The following is a 15,603-nucleotide window of genomic DNA, read 5'->3' as shown; positions in this document are numbered from 1 at the left end:
CGGCCAGGACTGGGCGCTACCGTGCGGTGCTGAGGTTCGGTCCTGCCCCATTCATTATAATGGGGATCAGTGGAGATCTGGCCACAACCTGGCAAATATGCCAAGACGCGGCCGGACGAAAACTGCTTTGCGCAGCGTTATTTGTCTGGGCGCCCGTTGATGTTAAACAAGCCTTGATCAGGGAATAGCAGACTGTATAATACACAGCGGAAGGCACTATATAGTACGCGACAGCAGACAGTACATGGGAGGTACGGTACACTATATAATTCATAGGTGGGTAGGGGAAGGGGCCAGGGCACAAGTAGTGGGAGGTACCAGAGATGGGTATGGGCATGGGGGCCCAATTCAGATTCTTGCTATAGACCAGGGATGCCCAACCTGCGGCCCTCCAGCTGTTGCAAAACTACAACTCCCACCATGCCCTGCTGTGCGCTGATAGCTGTAGACTGTCTGGGCATGGTGGGAGTTGTAGTTTTGCAACAGCTGGAGGGCTGCAGGTTGAGCATCCCTGGCCTACAGCTGGGCATGATGGGAGTTGTAGTTTCACAACAGCTGGAGGACCACAGGTTGAGCATCCCTGGCCTACAGCTTTCAGTGGGGCATGATGGGAGTTGTAGTTTTACAACAGCTGGAGGACCACAGGTTGAGCATGCCTGTCCTAGACAGAAAAAAACAAACACGCCTGCCTAGTGGGTGTGCCCTCCTTTATAGGGGGGTTAATTAGTCTGATTTACTAATGAGTTATCGTCTGTCCTAGACATTAACCCTTTGTGTGTGCTGCCTGAAGGACGATAAGGAAAGATAGAAGATAGATATTAGATAGATAGATTAGGTCAGGCATGGCCAACCTGCGGCTCTCCAGCTGTTATAAAACTACAACCCCCACGATGCCCTGCTGTAGGCTGATGGCTGTAGGTAGTCTGGGCATGCTGGGAGTTGTAGTTTTGCAACAGCTGGAGTGCCTCAGGTTGGCCATCCCTGGATTAGGCCTTCTTGCATAGAATGTGTTAGAAGGATCCCTATGATGCAGTGTGCACTGGAAGGGTTAATCCCCTTCCTCGGATTTTCCACCCTTCGTTAGCTGTATTTGACCAGTAAAGCTGAGCGGCGGTGCTCCCCGTATACATCATGCTCACAGTGGCATGGACGGTGCGGTGTTTATCCTGGCATTAGTGATGTTTGGCCACAGCTCACCCCAATCCACCCAGAACGGATGGACTGCGCTCTCCGCACGCAGGAGAATGAGCCGTCACCTGCATTTTTCCTTCCTTCTCGTGTACGAATTGTGTTTTAGTGAAAAGCGTGAAATCTTCCTTCACTCCTCTCCAAACAAATATTGATCCCTGACGGATCTCTGTTCCACTGGGCGGCGGTTGTGCACACAACCCTGAACATGGCGCTTAAGTAGGAAAGTGCCAGGAAATAAAGATGAATGGACGTGTGAGAGGCAAATGGGCAGAGAGACGGGCGTGACAAGTAACCACAGAGCCGCACTCCACCATGACCGCCTTCAGCTCCGGAGATTAAAACATTACGATTATTATCTTAAGGATAATAAACACAGCGATGTCACAGTACAGGGATAATAAACAGTGTGATGTCACAGTGCAGGGATAATAAACACAGTGATGTCACAGTACAGGATAATAAACACAGTGATGTCACAGTACAGAGATAATACACACAGTGATGTCACAGTACAGAGATAATAAACACAGCGATGTCACAGCACAGGGATAATAAACACAGTGATGTCACAGTACAGAGATAATACACACAGTGATGTCACAGTACAGAGATAATAAACACAGCGATGTCACAGTACAGAGATAATAAACACAGCGATGTCACAGTACAGGATAATAAACACAGCGATGTCACAGTACAGGATAATAAACACAGTAATGTCACAGTACAGGATAATAAACACAGTGATGTCACAGTACAGAGATAATACACACAGTGATGTCACAGTACAGGATAATAAACACAGTGATGTCACAGTACAGGGATAATAAACACTGTGATGTCACAGTACAGAGATAATAAACACTGTGATGTCACAGTACAGAGATAATAAACACAGTGATGTCACAGTACAGAGATAATAAACACAGCGATGTCACAGTACAGGATAATAAACACAGTGATGTCACAGTACAGAGATAATAAACACAGCGATGTCACAGTACAGAGATAATAAACACAGCGATGTCACAGTACAGGATAATAAACACAGCGATGTCACAGTACAGGATAATAAACACAGTAATGTCACAGTACAGGATAATAAACACAGTGATGTCACAGTACAGAGATAATACACACAGTGATGTCACAGTACAGGATAATAAACACAGTGATGTCACAGTACAGGGATAATAAACACTGTGATGTCACAGTACAGAGATAATAAACACTGTGATGTCACAGTACAGAGATAATAAACACAGTGATGTCACAGTACAGGATAATAAACACAGCGATGTCACAGTACAGGATAATAAACACAGTGATGTCACAGTACAGAGATAATAAACACAGCGATGTCACAGTACAGGATAATAAACACAGTGATGTCACAGTACAGAGATAATAAACACAGCGATGTCACAGTACAGAGATAATAAACACAGTGATGTCACAGTACAGAGATAATAAACACAGCGATGTCACAGTACAGGATAATAAACACAGTGATGTCACAGTACAGAGATAATAAACACAGTGATGTCACTGTACAGGGATAATAAACAGTGATGTCACAGTACAGGGATAATAAACACAGTGATGTCACAGTACAGAGATAATAAACACAGCGATGTCACAGTACAGACATAATAAACACAGTGATGTCACAGTACAGGATAATAAACACAGTGATGTCACAGTACAGGGATAATAAACACAGTGATGTCACAGTACAGAGAAAATACACACAGTGATGTCACAGTACAGAGATAATAAACACAGCGATGTCACAGTACAGAGATAATAAACACAGCGATGTCACAGTACAGGGATAATAAACACAGTGATGTCACTGTACAGGGATAATAAACAGTGATGTCACAGTACAGGGATAATAAACACAGTGATGTCACAGTACAGGGATAATAAACACAGTGATGTCACAGTACAGGGATAATAAACACAGTGATGTCACAGTACAGAGATAATAAACACAGCGATGTCACAGTACAGAGATAATAAACACAGTGATGTCACAGTACAGGATAATAAACACAGTGATGTCACAGTACAGGGATAATAAACACAGTGATGTCACAGTACAGAGAAAATACACACAGTGATGTCACAGTACAGGATAATAAACACAGTGATGTCACAGTACAGGGATAATAGTGATGTCACAGTACAGGGATAATAAACACAGTGATGTCACAGTACAGAGATAATAAACACAGCGATGTCACAGTACAGAGATAATAAACACAGTGATGTCACAGTACAGAGATAATAAACACAGTGATGTCACAGTACAGAGATAATAAACACAGTGATGTCACAGTACAGGGATAATAAACACAGTGATGTCACAGTACAGGGATAATAAACACAGTGATGTCACAGTACAGGATAATAAACCCAGCGATGTCACAGTACAGAGATAATAAACACAGCGATGTCACAGTACAGGGGGTAATAAACACAGCGATGTCACAGTACAGAGATAATAAACACAGAGATGTCACAGTACAGGATAATAAACACAGTGATGTCACAGTACAGAGATAATAAACACAGTGATGTCACAGTACAGAGATAATAAACACAGCGATGTCACAGTACAGGATAATAAACACAGTGATGTCACAGTACAGAGATAATAAACACAGTGATGTCACAGTACAGAGATAATAAACACAGTGATGTCACAGTACAGGATAATAAACCCAGCGATGTCACAGTACAGAGATAATACACACAGTGATGTCACAGTACAGGGATAATAAACACAGTGATGTCACAGTACAGGGATAATAAACACAGTGATGTCACAGTACAGAGATAATACACACAGTGATGTCACAGTACAGGGATAATAAACACAGTGATGTCACAGTACAGGGATAATAAACACAGTGATGTCACAGTACAGAGATAATACACACAGTGATGTCACAGTACAGAGATAATAAACACAGTGATGTCACAGTACAAGGATAATAAACACAGTGATGTCACAGTACAGGATAATAAACACAGTGATGTCACAGTACAGGGATAATAAACACAGTGATGTCACAGTACAGAGATAATAAACACAGCGATGTCACAGTACAGGGGGTAATAAACACAGCGATGTCACAGTACAGAGATAATAAACACAGTGATGTCACAGTACAGAGATAATAAACACAGTGATGTCACAGTACAGAGATAATAAACACAGTGATGTCACAGTACAGGGATAATAAACACAGTGATGTCACAGTACAGGGATAATAAACACAGTGATGTCACAGTACAGAGATAATAAACACAGCGATGTCACAGTACAGAGATAATAAACACAGTGATGTCACAGTACAGGATAATAAACACAGCGATGTCACAGTACAGAGATAATAAACACAGCGATGTCACAGTACAGGGATAATAAACACAGCGATGTCACAGTACAGGGATAATAAACACAGTGATGTCACAGTACAGGATAATAAACCCAGCGATGTCACAGTACAGAGATAATAAACACAGCGATGTCACAGTACAGGGATAATAAACACAGCGATGTCACAGTACAGGATAATAAACACAGTGATGTCACAGTACAGAGATAATAAACACAGTGATGTCACAGTACAGAGATAATAAACACAGCGATGTCACAGTACAGAGATAATAAACACAGTGATGTCACAGTACAGGGATAATAAACACAGTGATGTCACAGTACAGGATAATAAACACAGTGATGTCACAGTACAGAGATAATAAACACAGAGATGTCACAGTACAGGATAATAAACACAGTGATGTCACAGTACAGAGATAATAAACACAGTGATGTCACAGTACAGAGATAATAAACACAGTGATGTCACAGTACAGAGATAATAAACACAGTGATGTCACAGTACAGGGATAATAAACACAGTGATGTCACAGTACAGGATAATAAACACAGTGATGTCACAGTACAGGGATAATAAACACAGTGATGTCACAATACAGAGATAATAAACACAGATGATGTCACAGTACAGGATAATAAACACAGTGATGTCACAGTACAGAGATAATAAACACAGCGATGTCACAGTACAGAGATAATAAACACAGTGATGTCACAGTACAGAGATAATAAACACAGTGATGTCACAGTACAGAGATAATAAACACAGCGATGTCACAGTACAGGATAATAAACACAGTGATGTCACAGTACAGAGATAATAAACACAGTGATGTCACAGTACAGGATAATAAACCCAGCGATGTCACAGTACAGAGATAATACACACAGTGATGTCACAGTACAGGATAATAAACACAGTGATGTCACAGTGCAGGGATAATAAACACAGTGATGTCACAGTACAGAGATAATACACACAGTGATGTCACAGTACAGGGATAATAAACACAGTGATGTCACAGTACAGGGATAATAAACACAGTGATGTCACAGTACAGAGATAATACACACAGTGATGTCACAGTACAGAGATAATAAACACAGTGATGTCACAGTACAAGGATAATAAACACAGTGATGTCACAGTACAGGGATAATAAACACAGTGATGTCACAGTACAGGGATAATAAACACAGTGATGTCACAGTACAGAGATAATAAACACAGCGATGTCACAGTACAGGGGGTAATAAACACAGCGATGTCACAGTACAGAGATAATAAACACAGTGATGTCACAGTACAGAGATAATAAACACAGTGATGTCACAGTACAGGATAATAAACCCAGCGATGTCACAGTACAGAGATAATACACACAGTGATGTCACAGTACAGGGATAATAAACACAGTGATGTCACAGTATAGGGATAATAAACACAGTGATGTCACAGTACAGAGATAATACACACAGTGATGTCACAGTACAGGGATAATAAACACAGTGATGTCACAGTACAGGGATAATAAACACAGTGATGTCACAGTACAGAGATAATACACACAGTGATGTCACAGTACAGAGATAATAAACACAGTGATGTCACAGTACAAGGATAATAAACACAGTGATGTCACAGTACAGGATAATAAACACAGTGATGTCACAGTACAGGGATAATAAACACAGTGATGTCACAGTACAGGGATAATAAACACAGTGATGTCACAGTACAGAGATAATACACACAGTGATGTCACAGTACAGGGATAATAAACACAGCGATGTCACAGTACAGGGATAATAAACACAGTGATGTCACAGTACAGGGATAATAAACACAGTGATGTCACAGTACAGAGATAATAAACACAGTGATGTCACAGTACAGAGATAATAAACACAGTGATGTCACAGTACAGGGATAATAAACACAGTGATGTCACAGTACAGAGATAATAAACACAGTGATGTCACAGTACAGAGATAATAAACACAGTGATGTCACAGTACAGGGATAATAAACACAGTGATGTCACAGTACAGAGATAATAAACACAGTGATGTCACAGTACAGGGATAATAAACACAGTGATGTCACAGTACAGGGATAATAAACACAATGATGTCACAGTACAGAGATAATAAACACAGTGATGTCACAGTACAGAGATAATAAACACAGTGATGTCACAGTACAGAGATAATAAACACAGTGATGTCACAGTACAGAGATAATAAACACAGTGATGTCACAGTACAGAGATAATAAACACAGCGATGTCACAGTACAGAGATAATAAACACAGTGATGTCACAGTACAGAGATAATAAACACAGTGATGTCACAGTACAGGGATAATAAACACAGTGATGTCACAGTACAGGGATAATAAACACTGTGATGTCACAGTACAGAGATAATAAACACTGTGATGTCACAGTACAGGGATAATAATCACAGCGATGTCACAGTACAGGGATAATAAACACAGTGATGTCACAGTACAGAGATAATAAACACAGTGATGTCACAGTACAGGGATAATAAACACAGCGATGTCACAGTGCAGGGATAATAAACACAGTGATGTCACAGTACAGGGATAATAAACATAGTGATGTCATAGTAAAGGATAATAAACACAGTGATGTCACAGTACAGAGATAATAAACACAGTGATGTCACAGTACAGGGATAATAAACACAGTGATGTCACGGTACAGAGATAATAAACACAGTGATGTCACAGTACAGGGATAATACACACAGTGATGTCACAGTACAGAGATAATAAACATAGTGATGTCATAGTACAGGATAATAAACACAGTGATGTCACAGTACAGAGATAATAAACACAGTGATGTCACAGTACAGGGATAATAAACACAGTGATGTCACAGTACAGGGATAATACACACAGTGATGTCACAGTACAGGGATAATACACACAGTGATGTCACAGTACAGGGATAATACAAACAGTGATGTCACAGTACAGGATAATACACACAGTGATGTCACAGTACAGGGATAATAAACACAGTGATGTCACAGTACAGGGATAATAAACACAGTGATGTCACAGTACAGGGATAATAAACACAGTGATGTCACAGTACAGGGATAATACGCACAGTGATGTCACAGTACCATACCTCCCAACTTTAGAAGAGAAAGAAGAAGGGCATTATGTTCGGTGCAAATTTTTCCTGCACTAGGCTAAGCCTCTAACTTCTCCTAAAACATAACTAAACACCTAATCCCACCCAGTCCCCTAAATGCCCCCACATAGTAATTATTCCACTTTATGCCACCACTCAGCAGTTATGCCAGCATTGTGCCCCTTTATAGATTATGCCCAGATCTGTGCCCCTTCACAGTAGTTATACCTATGTACCCCCTCACAGTAATATGCCCAGCTGTGCCCCCTCACAGTCTCTGATTACTATGGAAGTGGGCACAGCTCCTAGAGGACGGGGCATACCTATCCCGTACCAAGACCGCAGGACAACGACTGAAATCCGGGATTGTCCCGCCGGATCTGGGACGGTTGGGAGGTCTGCAGTACCCAATGGCCCAGAGGGTGTAACCTTAGACCGGCTGTCTAGGCCTGCACCAGGCTGGTGCAGGGACAGACAATGCATGCAGTAATGTCACAATAGTGGGATCATGCACACAGTGACATCTTGTCACAGCAACAATGGAGGAATAATGCAACAGTAGGTATTGCTGTGGGGCTCTATAAAACCTGGGGCCCAATTCAATTATTCCTGCCCCTTTACTTTATCCATAGTCATCAGTAATTGCACCTTAGTTGTAAATGAGCCCCTTAATTGTTGTCCCCCGTAGCGGCTGCTCTGCGGGTCTCGAAGTGATTCCTCTTCTACCATCTAAAAACCACATAAATACAGACCTCGTGTTAAAGGGTTAGATCTACAAGGTCCCCCAAAATCTATAAGGCCCCCCATATGCCCGGGCCTCCCACAGAGGTTGTACTTACCTCGCTCGCCGGCACCCGCTTCTGATGCTGGCACGGCCGCCGCTGCATTTCCCGTCACGTGGATGAAAACATCTGGGGGGAAGCCAATAGAAGGCCGCGACTGGAACGAGCCTCCTAGTGTCACCCGCGATGCTAGGGAGGCTCGTTTCCGTCGAGGCCTGGTATTGGCTGCTCCCCAGTTGTCGGATGTTTTCATCCGCTCGACGGGGAGATGCAGCGGTGGCCGCGCCGGCATCAGAAGCAGCGTGGGTGATGGGGAGCAAGGTAAGTACAATCTGTGTCAGGGGCCCGGGCATATGGGGGGGGGGGGCCTTATAGACCTTAGATAACCCCATTAAGTGATTGCGACTGGAGAAAACGGCAAGGCTCGCAACAGGATATAGAGACCTCCATATACTATCGGAACGCGTTTCCCCAGTGTCAATGGTTGATCAGGGGATTATTATAATGTGGAGATCGCCCTATACAGTCAGCCACTCTGACACGTACACAGCAAATATTCCAAGAACGAAAAAGGCCGCTAGGACCAAACCTCCTTGTTGATATACCGTATTTACCGCACTATAAGACACACTTTTTGTCCCCGAAAGTGGGTGGAAAATGGCGGTATATCTTATAATGCGAGTACTAAGGAATCATTCATTATGGAAGTGCTCATTACTACAGTAGGACCAGGGAGCGGTGAATATAGCAGGTGCTGGCTTTACTCACCGCGCCCCGGTCTCTGGGCGCCGTAGCTTCCATTATAGGGGCACTATGGCATGCACTGTTATAGGGGTACTGTGCCAGCTACCATTATAGGGGCACTATGGCATGCACTGTTATATGGGTACTGTGCTACCTTCCATTATAGGGGCACTATGGCATGCACTGTTATAGGGGTACTGTGCCAGCTACCATTATAGGGGCACTATGGCATGCACTGTTATATGGGTACTGTGCTACCTTCCATTATAGGGGCACTATGGCATGCACTGTTATAGGGGTACTGTGCCAGCTACCATTATAGGGGCACTATGGCGTGCACTGTTATAGGGGTACTGTGCTATCTTCTATTATAGAGGCTCTATGGCATGCACTATTATAGGGGTACTGTGCCAGCTACCATTATAGGGGCACTATGGCGTGCACTGTTATAGGGGTACTGTGCTATCTTCTATTTTAGAGGCTCTATGGCATGCACTATTATAGGGGTACTGTGCCAGCTACCATTATAGGGGCACTATGGCGTGCACTGTTATAGGGGTACTGTGCTATCTTCTATTATAGAGGCTCTATGGCATGCACTATTATAGGGGTACTGTGCCAGCTACCATTATAGGGGCACTATGGCATGCACCATTATAGGGGTACTGTGCCCGCTACCATTATAGGGGCACTATGGCATGCACCATTATAGGGGTACTGTGCCAGCTACCATTATAGGGGCACTATGGCATGCACCATTATAGGGGTACTGTGCCAGCTACCATTATAGGGGCACTATGGCATGCACCATTATAGGGGTACTGTGCCAGCTACCATTATAGGGGCACTATGGCATGCACCATTATAGGGGTACTGTACTATCTTTCATTATAAAGGCACTATTTCATGCAGTGTTATAGGGGTACTGTGCCAGCTACCATTATAGGGGCACTATGGCATGCACTGTTATATGGGTACTGTGCCAGCTACCATTATAGGGGCACTATGGCATGCACCATTATAGGGGTACTGTACTATCTTTCATTATAAAGGCACTATTTCATGCAGTGTTATAGGGGTACTGTGCCAGCTACCATTATAGGGGCACTATGGCATGCTCTATTATAGGGGTACTGCGCTATCTACCTTTATAGGACACTATGGCATGCACTATTATAGGGGTACTGTGCTAGCTACCATTATAGGGGCACTATGGCATGTAGTATTATAGGGGTACTGTGCTAGCTACCATTATATGGGCACTATGGCATGCAATATTATAGGGGTACTGTTCCAGCTACCATTATAGAGGCACTATGGCATGTAGTATTATAGGGGTACTGTGCTAGCTACCATTATATGGGCACTATGGCATGCACTATTATAGGGGTACAGCGCTATCTACCTTTATAGGACACTATGGCATGCATTATTATAGGGGTACTGTGCTACCTTCCATTATAGGACACTATGGCATGTACTATTATAGAGGTACTGTGCCAGCTACCATTATAAAGGCACTATGGCATGCTCTATTATAGGGGTACTGTGCCAGCTACCATTATAGAAGCACTATGGCATGTACTATTATAGGGGTACTGTGCCAGCTACCATTATAGAAGCACTATGACATGCACTATTATAAGGGTACTGCGCTATCTACCTTTATAGGACACTATGGCATGCACTATTATAGGGGTACTGTGCTAGCTACCATTATATGGGCACTATGGCATGCACTATTATAGGGGTACTGTGCTAGCTACCATTATATGGGCACTATGGCATGCACTATTATAGGGGTACTGGCACAGTACCCCATTTTAGGGGCACTATGGCGCGCAGAGCTCACAGCCTGGGAGAAGGAGACGCCCAGGAGAACAAGGGCAGTCTCCTCCTACTATAACCAAGTGACCGAAGATACCGGAGGACATAGCAGGAGAACGGAGCGGCGCCCAGGGATAATAGTAAGTGCAGTGAGATCCCTGGGCGCTGCTCTATATATCATGATACTTAGTTCACAATTTTTTGCCAGATGAAAGGTCCTCTTTAATGATTGTGGCACGTGCCATGAATCCAGGTTTGGATTTAAAACATTGCAAATAAAGTTGCTTTCCAGTAGAAGGATGGAGTAGGAAAACTGGAGGAGCTTTTCTAGACATCTGGTAAATCTGGAATAAACTACGCCAATACAGACTGAAGCAAAACTGACTTCAGATATTATCCTCCTGATAAATTTCCCCCAAAATTGTTACCTGATGGTCTGAATAAAGCCATCGAATCAGTAAAGAAACAGCGCCCTCTGCTGGCCATTCCATGGTATGTCATTGTGTGTCACACTGCAGCATTTTCTGCAGCGTTTCTGAATGACACCACTGAATAAACAGCGCCCTCTGCTGGCCATTCCATGGTATGTGATTTTCACACTTTGGGGGAACATTTATCAAATGTGATACGTTGGTTTCGTGGCAAAAAAAAGTCACAAGCCATGGCAACTGCAACGTTTTCTGCGACATTTCATGATCCTCGGAGCGATCTGTGTTTCAGAGCGAAAAGTGAGATTAGACCTGTGATTATGGCTCATTATTTTTACAAAAGTTGCAAAAAAGTCGCAGCCTACGCCAGGCAAACCTCTTTTACACATATAGGTGTTAACCACATTCTACTCTTGCCAGATTTATTAACACTTTCATCCCCGGAAGGTTTTTGATTTTTGCGTTTTAGTTTTTCACTCCCTGCCTTAACTTTTTTATTTTTCTTCTCACATAGTTGTATGAGGACTTGTTTTTTTTGCACTAAGTTGCACTTTCTAATTCCAACATTTAATATTGCATATGATGTAGCAGTGGGGAGCTGGAAACAAATTCCTAATGGGGTGAAATTGGAAAAAAAAGCTATTCCACAACAGTTTTCTGGGTTTCGTTTTTACGGCGTTCCCTATACGGTAAAACTGACCTGTTACTTTCATTCTCCAGGTCAGTACGATTATGGCGATACCACACTTGTATCGCTTTTGTTGCATTTTAATACTGAAAAAAAAAAAAAACTTTGAATTTTATTTTTCTTTTTATGGCCATATTCAGACCTCTATAACTTTTTTGTAGTTATATTTACAGAGCTGTGTCGGGGCTCATATTTTTCCGGGGCGATCTGTGCTTTTAATTGATACCATTCTGGGGTAGGTAAAACTTTTTGATCACTTTTTATTCAATTTTTCGAGGAAGGTGAAGCGACCAAAAAACAGTGAATCGGCCATTTTGACTTTTTTTTCCCATTTTGCCGTTTGCCATAAGGGAAAAATATTTTTATATTCTATTATTACTGGCATTTTCGCACGTGGTGATACTCATGATGTGTATTCTTTTATTGTTTACATTGTTTTAATTTACATTTTGGGGAAAGGGGGTGATTTGAATTTTTATATTTTTACATAAAATTTTTAAAAACTCTGCCACAGGAACTAATGTGCAGCAGCTTCAGTTCATTCCGGGTTCTAGCACATTCAGATGCCGTGGTCACATTTGACTACGGCATCTGAAGGGTTAAGGCCCCATGCACACGGCCGTTGTTCACGGCCGTGTGCGGGCCGTGGAACCGCGGCCTGGATCCCTTCCTGTGAGCTGGAGCGCACGGCGTCACTGGTTGCTAGGACGCCGTGCGCCCCCTGCTGCCGGCACAGTACAGTAATACACTGGTATAGATCGTACCAGTGTATTACTGTTCTGTGCCGGCAGCAGGGAGCGCACGGCGTCATAGCAACCAGTGACGCCGTGCGCTCCTGCTCTCAGGAGGGATCCAGGCCGCGGTTCCACGGCCCGCACACGGCCGTGAACAACGGCCGTGTGCATGGGGCCTAAAAGTCCTTGATCGGCGGTAACATTAGCCGCGGGTGTCTGCTGTATGAAACAGCAGGCACCTTGTGTCTATGGCGCCCACTGCACGTGTGAGCTGGAGCCATCTTTAAAGTACATGTACGGAGTTGGTTGGGAAGGGGTTAAGGGGCACAAGTGAATGGGTCCGCGATCCGCTGCAGCTGCCCCACTGTCGGTGTTCGTGTATTGCGGGCCGCAGCAGGGCCATGGGGCGCACAAGTTCGTGTGCAGGAGGCCTTAGTCAGGTAAACCATTATGACATCACAAGTGGGTTATTCATGGAGGGTGTGACATCACAAATGGATCTTAGTAAGGTAAACCACTGTGACATCATATACAGGTTACTCATGGAAGGTGTGACATCACAAGTAAGTTTTAGGCCTCTTGCACACGACCATATGGCTTTTTCAGTATTTTGCGGTGCACAAAAAACGGATCCGCAAAAAATATGGATGACGTCCGTGTGCATTCCGTTTTTTGCGGAACGGAACAGCTGACCCCTGATAGAACAGAACTATCCTTGTCCATTAAGCGGACAATAATAGGACATGTTCTATCTTTGAACAGAACGGAAATACGGAAACGGAAGGCATACGGAGTTCCTTTCGTATTTTTTGTGGATCCATTGAAATGAATGGTTCCGTATACGGTCCGTATACGGAACACAAAAAATGGAATGTAAATGGGAAAAAAAACGTTTGTGTGCAAGAGGCCTTAGGGTTCGTTCACACGAACGTGTGCTGCCCATTGCCGTATTGCGGACCGCATTTGCGGATCCGCAATACATGGGCACGGGTCCGTGTGCATTCCACATCATGGATACGGACCCATTCACTTCAATGGGTCTGCAAATCCAGAGATGCGGAATGGAAGCACGGAGCGGAACACTATGGAAGCACTACGGAGTGCTTTCTGGCGTTCCGTTCCGTGCCTCCGCACTGCAAAAAGATAGAACTTGCTCTATCTTTTTGCGGAACGGAGGGATCGCGGACCCATTCAAGTAAATAGGTCCGCGATCCTCATGCGGCTGGGCCGCGGTCGGTGCCCGTGCATTGCAGCCAGCAATTTGCGTACCACAGCACGGGCATGGGGTTCACACAGTCGTGTGAATGAGCCCTTAGTCAGATAAACCATTATGACATCACAAGAGAGTTTTCCTCGAGTAAAGTATGACGTCATGAGTGGGTCACTCGTGTAAGGTGTTCTGATATCACGGGCGAGATTTAGTCAGGTAAACCACTGTGACATCACAAGTGTGTTATGTATGGAAGGTGTGACATCACAAGTGGGATTTAGTCAGGTAAACCGTTGTGACATCATGAGTAGGTTTTTCATGGGAAAATGTTTGACATCATAAGTAAGTTTTCCTCAGGTAAACCAGTGAGACATCATAAGTGGGGTTCAGTTTAGATGCATTAGGGCTTATTCAGACGGCCGTAGTGTTTTGCGGACCGCACATGGCTGGCACTATGAAAGAAATGAATATTCTTGTCCGGGCAAGCATAAGACATGCTCTATCTTTCTTGCGGGGCAGCGGAACAGAACTACGGATGCGGACAGCATTTTGTTCCGCAAAATTGCAGAATGGTCGTCTGAATGAGCCTTAACATCCCAACTTGTTTCACTCAATAAAGCTCAGGAGTAGCCATATCATGGAAATCATGGAGCCATGTTGTGGCCTAGCACACAGCGGTCTTTTGCCGTTCGCGGTGTGTGCCGGTATTTGCTTTCACAAACATTACACAGACAACTGCGATTGTGATTTTGACACTGGGGGAGATTGATCAAAACTGGTGTAAAGTGGAACTGGCTTGGTTGTCCATAGCAACCAATCAGATTCCACCTTTCATTTTCCAAAGGAGCTGTCCAAAATGAAAGGTGGAATCTGATTGGTGGCCATGGGCAACTAAGCCAGTTTTCCTTTACACCAGCTTTGATAAATCTCCCCCAGAAAGGTTTCACCTCTTATCCGCAGGATAGAGGGTACATATTTGATTGGAAGGAGACTACTGGGACCCCACTGATCACAAGAACAAGGGCCCTGTACCCTGAAATGAATGGGACCGCTGGAGGTGGTCAAGCACTTGCACTCCATACCTCCCAACCTTGTAAAAGCCCAGAGAGGGACCCAAGGCAATTCTGTTTTTATATATCCACCCTTAGCCCCCTACCCACAGTAGTTATGCCCCCTTAGTGCTCATACACAGTAGTTATGCCCCCTTAGTGCTCATACACAGTAGTTATGCCCCCTTAGTGCCCCTACACAGTAGTTATACCCCTTAGTGCCCCCACACAGTAGTTATACCCCTTAGTGCCCCCACACAGTAGTTATACCCCTTAGTGCCCCCACACAGTAGTTATACCCCTTAGTGCCCCCACACAGTAGTGCTGCCCACTTAGTGCTCATACACAGTAGTTATGCCCC

Source organism: Bufo gargarizans, chromosome 2 (assembly GCF_014858855.1).
Source record: "Bufo gargarizans isolate SCDJY-AF-19 chromosome 2, ASM1485885v1, whole genome shotgun sequence".
Classification (NCBI taxonomy): domain Eukaryota; kingdom Metazoa; phylum Chordata; class Amphibia; order Anura; family Bufonidae; genus Bufo; species Bufo gargarizans.
The sequence above is the reverse complement of the archived record's forward strand: the minus strand, read 5'-3'. Positions refer to the sequence as shown.